This window comes from Hyla sarda, chromosome 5, assembly GCF_029499605.1.
Source record: "Hyla sarda isolate aHylSar1 chromosome 5, aHylSar1.hap1, whole genome shotgun sequence".
NCBI classification, from domain to species: Eukaryota; Metazoa; Chordata; class Amphibia; order Anura; family Hylidae; genus Hyla; species Hyla sarda.
In genome coordinates, this window is record NC_079193.1 from 34,358,417 (window position 1) to 34,371,966 (window position 13,550).

At 44.5% G+C, this 13,550-nt stretch overlaps 1 protein-coding gene across 9 annotated transcripts in view; it reads left to right on the forward strand.

Annotated features, from left to right (window-relative positions):
• The window catches only part of CACNB2 (calcium voltage-gated channel auxiliary subunit beta 2), a 324,896-nt gene that overhangs the window by 217,114 nt on the left and 94,232 nt on the right, over positions 1 to 13,550 (forward strand). The gene's annotated exons all lie outside the window — the stretch shown is intronic.

The window sequence follows — 13,550 nt, forward strand, 5'->3', positions numbered from 1 at the left end:
TGTATTTTATAGTGTGAGCCACCCACAACCCTTTATATTATTTACTAATGTTATAAAGTACTTGTGAGCAGTTCACCCACTTGTAGTGGGCGCTTCACCCACCTGTATCCACCGTGAGTGTGTATGATGCATCCTTTGGTAATTAAAGGGGTACTCCGGTGGAAAACTTTTTTTTTTATTTTTATTTTTTTAATCAACTGGTGCCAGAAAGTTAAACAGATTTGTAAATTACTTCTATTAAAAAATCTTAATCCTTCCAGTACTTATTAGCTGCTGAATGCTACATAGGAAATTATTTTCTTTTTGAAACACAGAGCTCTCTGCTGACATCACGAGCACAGTGCTCTCTGCTGACACCTCTGTCCATTTTCGGAACTGTCCAGAGCTGCATAAGTTTGCTATGGGGATTTTCTGCTACTCTGGACAGTTCTTAAAAGGGACAGAGATGTCAGCAAAGAGCACTGTGGTCATGATGTCAGCAGAGAGCTCTGTGTTCCAAAAAGAAAATAATTTCCTCTGTAGTATTACAGATGCTAATAAGTACTGGAAGGATTAAGATTTTTTAATAGAAGTCATTTACAAATCTGTTTAACTTTCTGGCACCAGTTGATAAAAAAAAAAAAAAAGAAGTTTTCCACCTGAGTAACCCTTTAACTCCCTTTGTAAGTATGGGTAGCAAGAACAAATTGCCAGTATCTTTAGTATATATTATATATGGACCACATATGGCATAGAAGCCCTGTGACCCTAGACCGATGTTTCCCAACCAGGGCGCCTTCAGCTGTTGCAAAACTACAACTCCCAGCATGCCCGGACAGCCAAAGGCTGTCCGTGCATGCTGGGAGTTGTAGTTTTGCAATATCTGGAGGCACCCTGGTTGGGAAACACTAGTCTAGACCTTACATTGGGCTGCAGGCCCAATGTTCATACAGCCAACAACTATTTCTCTGGCTCCATTCTTGGCTTGGTCGAGAGGAGAATATGTATCTGCCAGACAGCTCTTGCCGCAGTAAGAGTTGGGATACCACCATATGTATTCGCTAGTCAGCCAGTCCTGCCAAAACTGGAGGGTTTGGCGAACTTTCCTCTAAGGAGTATGGCCACCATAAGGATCAGATGTATCCTCTAAGTTGGGAGATGTAGATTACCATAATACTGTGGCTAGCTTTTTGTGAACTGGTATTCCCTGTTTGAGTTTTTCTTTTTTGCCTACAAATCCCATAATTCCATTTTCCTCCCTCCCACACATCAGCCACCCCACCCATTGAAACATAAATGAACTGCATCCATTCAAAAGACCTGTGGTTTTCAATCAGGGTGCCTACAGCTGTTGCATTAGTTGCAGATTGATCTTTTCCCACCAAGCGATCCCTCCACCCGTTGAAGCAGACAGGCTCCCTGTCATCAGCTGACTAGTGATGTCAGGTCTCGGCCACGTTGCAACCTGGGAAAAATCTGAGACAACAGTCATTTTGTATGCTGTTAAAAATAAATATTGGGGCGAAAATCACAGAAGAATTGTGAGAAAACCGTCACACACAGGTACAGACACTATAGTATGAACTACACTAACTTTACAGCCCCTGTAGCATAATCAAATAAAAAAAAATCCTGGAATACCCCTTTAAGAATAAAGCTGTACAGAATAATCTCAAACGGTTAACATTGATCCCTTAATTTACAATGGCCTCAGCCTACAATATTCTTAACATATAAGGGTCTTTTCTGGACCTTGAAACTATACTCAACATGCAATGCTATGGACAGTCTGGATGCACAATATGTGTCCATGGCTGAAAGTAGAGATGAGCGAACTTACAGTAAATTCGATTCGTCACGAACTTCTCGGCTCGGCAGTTGATGACTTTTCCTGCATAAATTAGTTCAGCTTTCAGGTGCTCCGGTGGGCTAGAAAAGGTGGATACAGTCCTAGGAGACTCTTTCCTAGGACTGTATCCACTTTTTCCAGCCCACCGGAGCACCTGAAGGCTGAACTAATTTACGCAGGAAAAGTCATCAACTGCCGAGCCGAGAAGTTCGTGACGAATCGAATTTACTGTAAGTTCACTCATCTCTAGCTGAAAGATCTGACCAATCAGCATGGGTATTTCACTGATAAAACCCTCGTATTTTTGAAGTACATGCATTGATTTGCTGACTAGTAGCACCTCCCTATAGTATAGTGCGGTACTGTACTGCTCTTTATCTGTGCCAGAACTAGCTGCTCCTGTGGACACCGGGTTAGGTAGGCTCCATATTGTGTCCTGGTACATTGTGTGTATTGTACAGGACCCTGAAGAAGCACCTGTCCTCTGTGTATAAAGTTATTTATATAATCTAGAAGCTATTTCTGACTATTATATGTAAGGACTGTATCTGTATTAGTTATCCTGTGGTATCTTGTCATGTTGACTATAAGGGCCAATGATGGGCCTCTAAAGACAGCCATGTGGAGGCATCAGCAACCAGTCATGGTTAGCGTTCAAAAAGTTGTGCACTATATAATACCTGTTTACAGGGAAGTGGTTGCACTGTTGTTTATTTACTACTGTTTCTGTATTTTCTTCTACTTGAAGAACAATTTTGTGTAACTGGTGTTAGTTCTGGGAGACAGTCCCACAAAAACATGCTGATCACCTGGTATCCCAGGGTTCTGCTGTAATCTGCCAAGGAACCTGACAAAAAAAGGAATCAATTTCCCTATAGCACCTCCAGAGGGCAAATGCAGTACTGCAGATGGCAGTTTGAAATCAATGGGTTGTACAGATGTAGACATATTACCGTATTTTTCGCCCTATAGGACGCACCGGCTTATAAGACGCACCCAATTTTAAAGGTGCAAAATCTAGAAAAAAAAGATTCTGAACCCAACAGTGATCTTTAGAGATGAGCGAATTTACTGTAAATTCGATTCGTCACAAACTTCTCGGCTCAGCAGTTGATGACTTATCCTGCATAAATTAGTTCAGCTTTCAGGTGCTCCGGTGGGCTGGAAAAGGTGGATACAGTCCTAGGAAAGAGTCTCCTAGGACTGTATCCACCTTTTCCAGCCCACGGGAGCACCTGAAAGCTGAACTAATTGATGCAGGATAAGCCATCAACTGCCGAGCCGAGAAGTTCGTGACGAATCGAATTTACTGTAAATTCGCTCATCTCTAGTGATCTTCAACCTGCGGACCTCCAGATGTTGCTAAACTACAAGTCCCAGCCGTTGGCTGTCTGGGCATGCTGGGAGTTGTAGTTTTGCAACATCTGGAGGTCTGCAGGTTGAAGACCACTGGATAGGAGGTAATACTCACGTGTCCCCGCCGCTCCGGACTCGTCACCGCTGCCCTGGATGTCGCTCCATCGCTGTCGCCGCGTCCCCATGGCAGAAACCGAGGAGGCAGGTAAGGTCCCTCCCGGTGTCCTGTAAGCCGTTCGGGATGCCGCGATTTCACCGCGGCGGTCCCGAACAGCCCGACTGAACAGCCGGGTTAGTGTCACTTTCCCTTCAGACGCGGCGGTCAGCTTTGATCGCCGCATCTGAAGGGTTAATACAGGGCATCACCGCGATCGGTGATGTCCTGTATTAGCTGCAGGTCCCGGCCGTTGATGGCCGCAGGGATCGCCGCGATAGGTGTGTGTATTCGCCGTATAAGACGCACCAACTTTTTCCCCCCCAGTTTTGGGGAAGAAAAAGTGCGTCTTATACGGCGCAAAATTCGGTAAGTCCTCCAGATAGAGACACAGCCTGTAAAAAGCTGCAAGTTGTGGTTTACTTTGAGAAATATACATTTTAATTTAGTTGTTATACAGATCTAGAGATACAATTACCAGTGTAAATGTGATTTGTGGTAACCAGTGAAAATCTGTTCAAATCAGTCCAATAAGTTATAAAACATTTCGAAACATTATTCTTTATTACTTCAATGTAACAAAATAAAAATCGATGGCCAGTTTTGGTCATTGGACTTGCAGGTGGACTGGGACTTTTGGTCAAACTGTGTGCCCAGAATGCACCCAGAAATGTACCCATATTACGTGTTTGAGACATCAGCCTAAGGGCCCCGATTAGACAGGGGGATTATTGGCCGATCAGGGGATGGATCAGGGGATGGCCGAACATATACCACTGATGGAAGGCCTCATATGTATAGGCATACAGAGGCATATGCTGCCAATTTGGCCCCATTGTCAATACAAGTTTACAATACAGTATATATACATTTTTTAGTAAATGCACCTGTAGGAAATAGGGTAGTCTACTATTAATTCTACTATAAAATCTACAATGAAATTACAGTAATGTAAAAAAAAAAAAAAAAAAAAAAAAGGAATTACAATGTACAGTGATCCCTCAACTTACAATGGCCTCAACATACAATAGTTTCAACATACAATGGTCTTTTCTGGACCATTGTAACTTGAAACCAGACTCAACATACAATGTACGGACAGTCCAGATCTGTGAAATGTGTCAATTATGGCCGGAAGAACTGACCAATCAGAATGGACATTCACTGGTAAAACCCCTGTCTTACTGAAGTGCATGCACTGACTGGTGTCTGGTAGCACCCCCTACAGTACAGGGAGGTATTACATGTTCTGTACTCTTTACCTGTGCCAGGGTTAGCTGCTCATTTGGACACCAGGTGAGGACGGCTCTGTGATACTTTTTTAGGACACTGTGTGTACTGTACAGAAGCTCATGTCCTCCACATAGACCAGCGTTTCCGTACCAGGGTGCCTCCAGCTGTTGCAAAACTACAACTCCCAGCATGCCCGGACAGCCAAAGGCTGTCCGGGCATGCTGGTAGTTGTAGTTTTGCAACAGCTGGAGGCACCCTGGTTGGGAAACACTGACATAGACAGTGATTACAGCTCCCAGCAGATCTTTATTACTTTTATATGTAAGGATTTGCTTTATCTATATTAGTTATCTACTTATTTTTCTTTAATCCTCACTTTTTTTCCTATTTTTGGATGACATTTTGGGGCTTCAGAACCAATTACCAGGTTTCCATAGAGTTCTGGTCTCAACATACAATGGTGTCAACATACAATGGCCGTCCCAGAACCAATTAATATTGTAACTTGAGGGACCAGTGTATATCTGTCCAGGTGTTGCCAAAATAATGTTTTTTTTGCATGTGTAGGGTTATTGGGACCCTATAGATACATTTGACAAATGCATCAGGAGCTTTCCTGGGACATACATTGAATGGGCACTGGTAAGGTGGTTCAGATGGTCCCAATGACACTTCTTTTTTCACTCCTGTTGGTAGGCCACTATTTTAGACTTAATTTTTTACATTGTGCCCCAAGGCACGCTTCCGAAATGTCATGACATTTAATTTTTGACCCTAGGACAGAAAGGTCTGGTGTTTATTTCCCTTTGCTTTCCATGACCCATTGATCAATACCCCCTTTATTAAAGGTGTACTCCAAAAAAATTGAATCAACGGGTGCCAGAAAGTTATACAAATTTGTAAAATACTTCTATGTAAACATCTTAATCCTTCCATTACTTATCAGCTGCTGTATGCTCCAGAGGAAGGTGTGTAGTCCTTTCCAGTCTGATCACAGTGCTCTCTGCTGACATCTCTGTCCATGTCAGGAACTGCCCTGAGCAGGAGAGATATGCTATGGGGATTATTGCTCCTGCTCTAGATAGTTCCTGACATGGACAGAGGTGGCAGCAGAGAGAACTGTTGACAAGCTGGAAAGAACTACACATCTTTCTCTGGAGCATGCAGCAGCTGATAAGTACTGGAAGGATTAACAGTTTTAAATAGAAATAATTTACAATATAACTTTCTGGCACCAGTTGATTTAAAAACATAACAAGGACCCCCCCCCTTTAATCCTCTGACAACATAGGCCAAGATTTATCCAGCTGTGTGAGAGAGAAAATAGAGAGATTTTCCCATCTGAACCAATCACAGCTCAGCTTTCACTTTACCTCAGCTAGTTACCTGTGCTGTGATTGGTTGCTGGGGTAAAATCACTCTATATTTTCTCTCACACAGTTTGATAAATCTGGGCCATAGTTCCCTGGAGAGAGGAGAGGAGTTCTGTATAGGGACCAACCAGGACATTAACCCCTCTTTCCATGGGCCCTATAGCAGCCGCTTGGTCTGCCACTATAGTACGTACACCCTTGGTTGTATAGATGTAGATGGGTCCCCTCTTCTACCACTCCTGGTGGTGGGGCGGTATTCTAGACATTCACTAATTCCATTGGGCCCCAAGTAATTTTTTTAGGGGGTCCAGAGGTCATGGACAACCCATGCAGGATACGGCCTAGGTTAGGTTGGGGGTAGACGTAGTAGCAGAAGTCGGGGGCCGATCAGTGGTATCTGGTAAACAGAACGGCTCTGGAATCACGAAGACGTTGCAGTCGCGCTAGTATATTTATTCCTATACAAGTAAATCTAGCACAGTGTTGCTATGGGAATGGAGCGGAGAGATGCCGTCTGCACTACACGGACAGACGTTATACAATATTTATTACCTCTGGCATGGCTGTCAGAGTAGAAGCTGAAGAAATGATATCAAAGCCAAAGCCTTTATTTATTTATTTTTATTATTTTTTTTTATTATTATGTCTGCATCTGAAATGTTTTCACATTAGGTGGCAGCGCCATTCTGTAAAACTAACACATACAGGGACTGGGAGACGACTCGTGCACAGCAGAGCTCCGGGCCTACAGACATCAGGGGCCTCAGTCGCCATCCACATGCTATACCAGTGTTTCCTAACCACAGTAACTCCAGCTGTTGCAGAATTACCACTCCCAGCATGCTGTGAGTTGTAGTTTTGCAGCAGCTGGAGGCACCTAGGTTGGAAAACACTGCGTTAGACACTGCGTTAGACCCTGCGACCTACGTCTTAATAATCAACTGGTGCCAGAAAGTGAAACAGATTTGTAAATATTAATCCTTCCAGTACTTATCAGCTGCTCTTATGATCCTCTGTCCATTTTAGGAACTGTCCAAAGTAGGAGCAAATCCCCATAGAAAACCTATGCTGCTCTGGACAGTTCCTGACATGGACAGAGGTGTCAGCAGAGAGCACCCTGGTCAGACAGAAAGGAGGTTCAAAAAGATAAGAACTTCCTGTGGCTCATAACAGCAGCTGATAAGTACTGGAATGATTAAGATTTTTTAATAGAAGTAATTTACAAATATGCCAAATACTAAGGTAAAAGTGCAGGGAGAGCACACATGGAGAACTTATGTCACCTAATGACGTATACAGCAAGGTCCACGGCGACCTCCGATACCAGTCTCCTGCGGGGGTGATATGAAGTATCAAGTAGAACAACAAAAAGAAACGTAGGTGCACTCACCACAAAGTTGAGACTGCCATGAACAGTGCAGCAGAACAGTGCAGCAGAATCCCATTGAAAAATGAATGTCCATGCAAAATATTCTGTGTGGACATTCTGGACAAGTTTCGCCTGTGTGAATTCGGCCTGAAAGTAACCATCCAGTTTTGTGCTGCAGAGTGGGGAGCAGAGCGAACGATGTAGAACAGTCCAGAGTAGGGGTTCAGACTTCCATATATCCCATATTAGACATGGAGATGGGAAGAGATAGAAATCACTTTTTTTTTCCTTGTAGCTGGTTTAAATGGAGAAAATCTTGATGGAGCTATCAATAGTAAGTGCCCTCTGCTGGCACTACTAATAATGGAGGCTCTGTGCTACCACTGGTAGTAATAGGGGGCATGCTGCTAGCACTGGCAATAATAGGGGTACTATGCTGGCAATGGCAATAGGGTACACTCTGCTGCCACTATTGTTAATGGGGGACACTCTGCTGGCAATGGCAAAAGGGTACACTCTGCTGCCACTATTGTTAATGGGTAACACTGTTGGCTCTGGGAATATGAGGGGTACTCTGCTGGTACTGGTAATAGTGGACACTCTGCCACTGGTAATATTAGTTGCTGGTAATGGTAATAAAATTGGGGCACTGCTCCCAATCATAATAAAAAAGTGCTCTCTACTGTCACTATTATTGATAGGTGAACACTTTTGACACTGGTATAAGAGGCGGTACTCTGCTGGCACTGGTAATAGGGGACAATGTTCTGGCACTGGTAATAGGGGACACTGTGCTGGCACTAGTAATAATTGGGGAACTCTACTGACACTTAAAGGGGTACTCCAGTGGAAAACAATTTATTTTAAATCAACTGGTGCCAGAAAGTTACACAGATTTGTAAATGACTTCTATTAAAAAATCTTAATCTTTCCAGTACTTATTAGCTGCTGTATACTACAGAGAAAGTTCTTTTCTTTTTGAATTTATTTTCTGTCTGTCCACAGTGCTCTCTGCTGCCACCTCTCTATTTCAGGAACTGTCCAGAGTAGGAGCAAATCCCCATAGCAAACCTATCCTGCTCTGGACAGTTCCTGACATGGACAGAGGTGTCAGCAGAGAGCACTGTGGTCAGACTGAAAAGAAACTCAAAAAGAAACAGCTGCTGATAGGTACTGGAAGGATTACAATTTTTTTTATAGAAGTCATTTACAAATCTGTTTAACTTTCTGGTACCAGTTGATTTAAAATAAAGTACCCTTTTAATAATATGGGGCACACTGTTTGTTCTATTAATAATGGGGCTTCCCTGCTTGCACTATCATAAAGTAGACTCATTGCTGGCAATGGTCATTTTAGTCACAGCCTGTTGGCACTATTATTAACAGGGGGCACACTGCTGCTACTTTATTAATAGGGGTACTGTACTGGCACTGATAATAAGAGACACTATGATGGCACTAGGGGACACTGTGCTGGCACTGGCAATAGGGGACACTGTGCTGGCACTGGTAGTAATTAGGGAACTCTACTGACGCTAATAATAATAGGGGGCACACTGCTTGCATTATTAATAAAGTGAACACTTTGCAGGCACTGGAAATTTTTGTCAAACTCTGTTGACAATTTTAAAATTAAGAGGCAAACTGCTGGTACTTTAATAATAGGGGGTAATATGCTGGCACTGGTTATAGGTGACACTGTGCTGGCACTACTATTTATGTGGGACACACTATGCTGCGCCCTATGCTCCTGAAACACTCTGTGCTGTGGACAATTTCAACCTCTCCTTACATCCAAAACATTTTAGCCTTTCCTCAGTAATCTAACTACACTGCTCAAAAAATAAAGGGAACACTTAACACAATGTAACTCCAAGTCAATGACACGTCTGTGAAATCACACTGTCCACTCAGGAAGAACACTGATTGATAATCAATTTCACATGCTGTTGGGCAAATGGAACAGACAACAGGTGGAAATTATAGGCAATTAGCAGGACACCCCCAATAAAGGAGTTGTGGTAGCCCTTGGGGGGTGTATGGTAGCTGGGGTGTTGTTTAGGTAGATGAGGGGTTAAGGTTAACCCTATAGTTCGTGACGCCAGGCTTAGGGCTAGTATGCTGAGGTAATTCTCTGGCCTATCGCCGCCCTTCCCAGTAACGATAGGTGCATGTAATAAAATGACTGAACTTGGATAAACTTTACTTAAATGCTTGCGGTACATCCAATGCACAATAACAGTCTCATGCAAACAGTCTCTATATAGTTCAGTGACTGACAGTTGTTGCGGACCTTGAATAGTAATACAAGTCTCTGAATTTAAGGTAATTTGCGAAGATCCATCCGGATTTAGGGGATAGATAAGGTCCGGTGATCCTGCTTAGGGATTGATACACTCACGATTCTGAATAGATCAGCCGTTGCCGCAAGGCTCGGGCCTAACTCACTGCGGAAGATAGCTGCGCAGATCCTGCTCGTTTGACAGCCCGGGAACAAGAGAGATGCTTACTGCTTGGCTGCACAGGAACAAGAGAGAGAATCATGGCAGCAGCTCCCTTATATGGGCAGGGGCGGGGTTGTTTCTATTGGTCCGAATATCTGTCACTCACCGTCACAAAGCATAGTGGGCGCAATACGTCACAAGGACCTCCAAAGGTCCTTAAGCAAAAACCATAGAGTTTACCTGATCACGTGACCCGCAGGTCCTGCTACGCTCCGGACAGCTAATTAACTAGTTATATACATTAGTACTATTATATTTACATACATCCTGAATAAACTATTAGTTTAATGACTAGATCTAGATGAGAGGTGACAAGGGGTAAACTAGACAAAAAGGACCCCGACGTCCTAGGGACTCTGGCTATGGGGACCTATATACACAGGTACCGGATAGGAGGCGGTAGCGGGACACCACAGAGTGGTTCTGCAGGTGGTGACCACTGACCACTTCTCAGTTCCTATGCTTCCTGGCTGATGTTTTTGTCACTTTTGAATGCTGGTGGTGCTTTCACTCTAGTGGTAGCATGAGACGGAGTCTACAACCCACACAAGTGGCTCAGGTAGTACAGCTCATCCAGGATGGCACATCAATGCGAGCTGGGGCAAGAAGGTTTGCTGTGTCTGTCATCGTAGTGTTTAGAGCATGGAGGCGTTACCAGGAGACAGGCCAGTACATCAGGAGACGTGGAGGAGGCCGTAAGAGGGCAACAACCCAGCAGCAGGACCGTTACCGCTATTGCCACTGGCGCCCTGTGCTCTTCACAGATTAAATCAGGTTCACACTGAGTACATGTGACAGACGTGACAGAGTCTGGAAACGCCGTGGAGAACGTTCTGCTGCCTGCAACATCCTCCAGCATGACCGGTTTGGGGGTGGGTCAGTAATGGTGTGGAGTGGCATTTCTTTGGGGCCGCACAGCCCTCCTTGTGCTTGCCAGAGGTAGCCTGACTGCCATTAGGTACCGAGATGAGATCCTCAGACCCCTTGTGAGACCATATGCTGGTGTGGTTGGCCCTAGGTTCCTCCTAATACAAGACAATACTAGACCTCACGTGGCTGGAGTGTGTCAGCAGTTCCTGCAAGAGGAAGGCATTGATGCTATGGACTGGCCCACCCAATCCCCAGACCTGAATCCGATTGAGCACATCTGGGACATCATGTCTCACTCCATCCACCAATGCCCCTTTGCACCACAGGCTGTCCAGGAGTTGGCGGATGCTTTAGTCCAGGTCTGGGAGGACATCCCTCAGGAGACCATCCTCCACCTCATCAGGAGCATGCCCAGGCGTTGTAGGGAGGTCATACGGCCACGTGGAGGCCACACACACTACTGAGCCACATTGTGACTTGTTTTAAGGACATTACATAAAGTTGGATCAGCCTGTAGTGGGGTTTTCCACTGTGATTTTGAGTGTGACTCCATATCCAGACCTTCATGGGTTGATAAATTTGATTTCCATTGATAATTTTTGTGTGATTTTGTTGTCAGCACATTCAACTATGTAAAGAGGAAAGTATTTCATACGATTAGTTCATTCATTCAGATCTAGGATGTATTATCTTAGTGTTCCCTTTATTTTTTTTGAGCAGTGTACATAATGTTCCAATATTGCATCATGACTGGGCAGTGGTGCCCTGCAGGATGATAGGAAAGCTGGATGACAACAGAATTCAGACAAAACAAGACACATTAATGGATTACTCAGTGTGTCTATGGTAGTATTTACCAACCAGGGTGCCTTAAGCTGTTGCAAAACTACAACTCCCAGCATGCCTGGACAGCCTCCGGGCATGTTGGGAGTTGTAGTTTTGCAACAGCTGGAGGCATCCTGACTGGGAAACACTGATCTACAGCCCCAACGATCAATACTTTTTACATGTCACTATGAGTTCTGGGAGTTGTAGTTTTGCAACAGCTGGAGGCACGCTGGTTTGGGAAACACTGGACTATGGGGCTTATATAAACTCTGGTATGACTGAAAACAGCCTGATGTAACGCCTTACGTTGTTTAAGATTTGTTTCGCACTGGAGCGCTCCTTGTTGCTATGGGAATCTGGCAAGGCATTTTGTGTTTCGAGTCGTGCAGATACATGGGGACCGGCGGTTTGTTCTATTTGTGGAAGCAATATGACAATTTCTTAGAGAGCCTGTTCAGTAATTACTTGGTAATTTCACACCAAGGTGGTGATTGTCGCAGAATGGTTTCCTGTCTCCATCGGGCAGCTGCGAGAGCTTGGCTTGGAGATGGGCTCGCCCTGTCTATGTGAATGGCAGCGTACAGAGGGAGACGGCTCTCCCACCCCCCCTGGTATCTGGGCCGCTGCTCGTGGGTTGCAGATGTATTACCAGCTCCGTGTTAATAGTTAGTGGAAAAGAAGTTATTTTTACAAACCGGCTATTTCTATCAGGATTACTGTATTTTACTGTCAGATGAGAGAGGAGGGTAATTTCTCACACATTGTACTATTAATATCCCCAGAGAATTAATAGAAATCATACTGTATTGGTATAGAAGATCTAGAGCAGATGTTTATCTTTGTTGTACAAGATTTATAAAGGGGGCTTCAAAGTGTATTGTTGCTCACAGTGTCGGTGTTAAAGGGGTCATTCTGTAAATATCGATCCCCAGAGACGTAGCTTGTAGCTTCATAGCCCCGATGCAAAATCTGCAACAGGGCCCCCATGTGCCATTTATAATACTGGTCTCTTATGGGGCAAATGGGCTTTGGAGTCCCCATTAGGCACCAGGGCCCCCGCTATGACTGCTACCTCTGCACCCCCTATAGCTATGCCACTGCCGTCCCTTAGGTGTCCAGTCCCTGCTACCTACCACTTCCTGATGATGTCTCGACACTAGGACGTACCACGTGTCAGAAGTGAATCTTTAATAGACCAAAAAACAACCAAAAGAGGGCTTAACCTGTATATGTCTATGTATATGGAATAAAATATTTGCCAAACTGTGTCTCAAGGCGCTCAATAATCTTGCATGTAGATGCATATAGTTTAACTTCCTTTATTTTGTCCAAATCACAAATGCGTTTTCGGAGGAGACCTCCCTTATCAGGCACAAGGACATAAATGAGCTCACATTTTAAAACGACCACATGTATATATGTCACCATTGAAAAAGGGGACGTGGCTCCCCGATACGCGTCTGATCATAGACTATTTCGCTGAACAGAGATTGGGACTTAACAGGGACGCTCCGCTACCCCAGCAAAGCCCGAGACTTGCATTACTTACTAGCTGCAGCTAGCACCGGCATTCAGCCTTGGACCTCTGTCCTTGCTTATCCTCTCCGTGCCGCCGGGGTATAGAAGGCAGAGCTCGGAGGACTTCCAACGCAGATACGCGCAGAACACTGAGCATTTGAAGAGCCGATAAGAGGCACATAGTGCCTATCCTTTATCACCTTCTTTAACTTGTCCCCGTGCCGTCGGGGTATAGAAGGAGTAACTTTGTGATACTGTGTGAAACTTGGTGAAGCTTCAGCGCTACCACGCGCATCTGCCTATTCTACAGACAGTCCTGCACAGACAGGGAGAGTGGGCTCAGTACTGGGAGTCTCCAGCGCTGTCGAGCGCTGCAACTACGGCCAACACTGTGGATTTAATCTTCCAGCGCTATTTGCGCTAAATACCCTCACTGAGACTACAATTCACACCAATCATCACCTATAACAAATAGGACATTTGCAATTTCCAGACTGTCCCACTGTGCTTACTATAT